Here is a 4,618-nt window from a genome sequence, read left to right on the forward strand (position 1 = left end):
ATAGGGTGAACATTTTTTTAACACCAATAATTTTTTTTGAAAACATGCAATATTTTTTTAATGCAATTAAAATTGCAACAAAACTCCGAATAAATTCCAAAAAATGATTTTAACATTTTTCCTCCAATATTTCAATTGTTTTGGAGAAGTCATATTTTCTCCTCTCGTTTATTTTTTTAAAATGAAATATTTTTCCGGAGAGAAAATAATTAAAACCAAAATCCTCGTTTTATTATTTGATGGAAATCAAATATGAAAACTCGAGAAAATCCCCAACTCTCTCCGAGGGTCCTTGAGTTGCTTAGGATTTATCGAGGATTTGTCAAAATGCAATAAAATATGATATGCAATGATGATCTATGTATAACATACCAAATTGAAAATTTGGGATGTTACACGTATGGAAAAATGATCTACACGGATTGTCTTCGTCTCGTCGAAACGATCAATTTTAATATAAAAATCGTTCCAATCCGAGTTCATATGCAAAAGTTAGTGCCATCGGAATGCAGCTCTGTCAAGAGGTAGAAAATGGCGCGCCCCACAAGACGCCATATCTGATGGGTAGCGTGAGTATAGCCTGTTTTGCGCGAGGTAGCGCGGATAATAGCCTGTTTTGCACAAGCGATTTGACCCTAAAGATGACCTCTGATCAAAAAACGTTCAACATGAAAGTTGTTCGTCTCGTCGAAACGGTCAACATTGCTTTTGGACTCGTTTCCATCGGCGGTCGTTTACCATCACAAAAAAGACCTGCAAGGTGTAACCAGTTTAAACCGAACAGTTTTGGAAAGTTCGGATAAAACCAATCCGAATTTGACTAGGGTTTTGGACGTGAATCCAAACCTTTTTCTTGCACGGGAAGTCCAGCCACCTCTTATATACCTAAGGGATGACGGCTGATTGAACAACAGACAATCGATCAAATCATCTACCACTTTTTATTTTTTATCTTTTCTCCTTAACCCTAGTTCTTCTTCTTCCTCGTTCTTTGTTCGTTCTTCTTGTTGTAGGATGACCTAGGGCAGCCCATAGCCGCCGCATGCCCTGACGGGGTCCCTCCCGGGCGTGTGGGGTTTCGGGTCCTCAAAAGCGCCCGTCGGATTGCTTGCGTACCGCGCTTCCGGACGGGTCTCCTTCGACGTGAGCTGCGGTGCATCACCCTCGATGTTGGAGGTACACGATGACGTGTTCGTGTGCGAACACACTTTTTGGCGACTCCGCTGGGAATGAAGCTTTGAACGGTCTCCAGCCCGTTCTTGCTACGAAGAGATCGTCATCTAGGGTTTGCAAGCTACAAAGGTAATATGAATACCCAATTCCCTACTGTAGATGCAAATAATTCATATGGTGTTACTAGATCGTTCAATGAGTATACTTTATCGACCAACCCTAGTTTTTTCAATAATGCATCTAATTACATGCAAAGGCCGATTCAAAGTAATTTACATGCTTCAACTTCTTATGATACTAGTAACATGCACCCTATGTACTCCAACTCTCATGCATCAGCAACCCCAGAAATCGTTATGCCGATGAACAACATGATGAGTTTGGTCAATCAAGTTGAAACATCTCTTGTAGGAACTTCCAATAGCATACGACAAAGTGTTTCACCTTTTCATTCATCGGCAACTAATTTGCCATATACTAGTTCAACCATGCCGATGAATGAGAGAATTGGCCATGCTACTACTAGCTATTCGGCCAGTTACTCTCAACCGTCATATGCTACACCTCATGTTAGTTATTTTTCGGCACCATACAACTGTAGATGCTCATAATTCGGCTTCACACCTTTCTGGTCATAGCCGAATAAATGTAAATTTTACAGGAGCGGTTGTGCCAAATATAATAGAAGATGAGGTAGTGGTGGCTGCATTGAAGAGTTTAGCCCAGAATAAGAGGATTAGTGCTATTTGCCTTGAACAACATGAAAATGCGCTATTTTCTGATTATGCCACAATAGAAGCTAGAGTTTTGCAAGAAGATGAATCTTTGCCAATTGATAAAATTGGCGAGCAAAAATATGGTTTTACAACAATGCATATGCCTTCACCTAGTACTACATCATATTATACACCCCCTACACTATTGCAAAATTTCGGCAACACCCGTGTGTTATTGCCGAAAGAATCAAAAAACATTGGGGGGCAATCATATCCGGAGTGGGCTGAAATTGAGAAAAAGCTTAAAGCCAACTTTGCCGCTCGCCGCCAGAAACAAATAGAAAAAGAATTGGCTCAGATAAAAGAAGCATTGCCAATTGGTAGTACCAATGAAAAGAAGAATGATTCGGAACTTGAAAGTGCTTCAGTTGAAAAAGCCGAATCAAGTAGTATATATTACGAATCCATCAAATCCAAAGAGGCAAGCATTATTGAGAAAGGGCATGGCAAGCATAGCAAAACAACCATACTTGATTTTTCTGAAATTAATGGAACCTACTTCCTGCCCTATGAATTCCGTGCCGTAGAAATTGACAAGCCTCAAGGACAAGAGCAAGTAGCCAAACAAAGTTCGGCTGATAAGGATCTTCAAGGTAATGATGCACAGAATAAAGAAAAAGATGATGAAAAGGCGTTGGAGAGTCATCCAAAGACGAAGCTAGATATTGTTCAAGTCACACCACCATCATGCTCTCCCAACGTATTTGAAGAGGTATGCGTAGCGAGTAATTTATCTATTTTCAGATTTGGTCGTGACTTCATTATTGATGCATCTATAAGAAATATTCTCATAAGTAATTTTAAAAGACCAATGAAGAAGGGTAATTTATTTGTTAGCAATAAATTGTTATGGAACATATCGGTCAACCCATTGCGCCATTTATAAAGACCGATAATGACTTATTGTTACAGCCAAAGCTTTCCCCGTTGCTTTCTCTAAAGTTCATATTTAGTTGGGTAGCTTTGCTTATTTCTTACTTGGCTTACACTTGGTCACAATTGAGACATGTATGTTCTAACTATTTTCGTTTCAGAAATTTAAAGCCAAGGTTTAAATCTTCTGAGGAAACCGATGCCAGTATAGTTTCTTATCCAAAGACATCGGAGATAGAGTGCAAAACACAATGCATAGCCGAATGAGGTGATGCAAAATCTGAACCATTCGTTTGCCTAACTCCAAAGCCGTTCTCACAACAAGATCGGCTAGAAAATAAAAAAATTACCTTCAATTCCAATATGTGTGATCAAATCTTTGATTTGTTGTTGAGAAATAATTATATTAGAATTCTTGATCACCATGTTGAGCCATCTGTGCAGGGATGAATGTATTGTAAGTTGCATGATTCGTCCAAGCATAATTTTGAGGATTGCAACATGTTTCGTCAAATAATTAAATCGGCCATTGATAAAGGACGATTGAAATTTGTTGATACACCAAGAAATGACCAGTCTATTCCGATTGGTCCCGATGGCAGAAAGTGAGCCTTGGTATGGAAACCTGCTAAGTGGTAACTTCCAAATTCAGAGAAACCCTGGAATTAAAAAAGGGCAATCCCGAGCCAAATCCGTGTTTTGAGAAAACAAGGGGAATACAAAGGAAAAGGATAGGTGCAGAGACTCAATGGAAGCTGTTCTAACGAATCGAGTTAATTACGTTGTGTTGTTAGCGGAATTCCTTCTAATTCTAAATTAGAGAAAGAGGGGTTTTATCGGCTGCTTCAAGCCAATCCATTTAAAGAGAAGGTAAAAACTGTAGGTGATGGGATCAAGCTTTCAAGTAAAGACGTTGTTGAAGAGCATAATGAACATAATCTTGAGGGCGAAAATTCCATCGAAGCTACAATGGAGACGCCAAGGACTGGGGGGGGGGGGCGGCAAGCAAATCCAATGATTGATGAAAGCAAACCAAAAGAAAAGAAAGGCCGAAATAAGCGCAAGGGTAAGAGATCAAAAATCACCTTCGCTGAACTATTGCATAAATATCAAAAGAAGAGTGAAGAGAAGAATGCTTATCGGCCAAATCATGCAAAGAAACCAAGATCACCCCCAAGGCGCAAATATGAGGATCGGTATTGGCAAAGTGAGAATTTTAATGCAAAATATTCATATCCTTATTTTGGGCCGCCAATGCCAATGCCGTGGATGCCTCCCTATGCTCATATAGATCCATATCCATCATGGGAAATGTATGATACAAGGGCACATTCTTCATCTTATTTTAGACCATCTCACCAATATTATGCAGCTCCGAGAAGATCAACATTTGAAAAATCACATGTTAAAGACCGTTTCAATCATAAGGAAACGGTCCAGAGCTCAAGGAAGAAGAAAGAGGTGGTCAACCAAGTTTACCGTGTTAAAAGAGATGGTCGTAAGAGTGCTACTTCACAATTGATCTCAAATGAAAAAGAGCCAATTAAAGTGTTGACATTGGCTAAAGGCAATGAAATGAAGCGATCAATTGTTGAGAGTCAAAGTGCCAAATCCGAAGAAAAGAAGTTGAGAGTGCACAAGGCCAAAAAAGAATTGCCATTGGTCAAAACAGAATAGCAGCCGAGATGCCCACTCGGCCTATCATATTGGCAAAAAAAGATATTACAAAAATTTAGTGCACAAGAACTTGAAGAAAGGAACATGGCATGGGTTCCCAAAGGAAGTGCTCAAAATAA

This window comes from Aegilops tauschii, chromosome 7, assembly GCF_002575655.3.
Source record: "Aegilops tauschii subsp. strangulata cultivar AL8/78 chromosome 7, Aet v6.0, whole genome shotgun sequence".
Lineage (NCBI taxonomy): Eukaryota > Viridiplantae > Streptophyta > Magnoliopsida > Poales > Poaceae > Aegilops > Aegilops tauschii.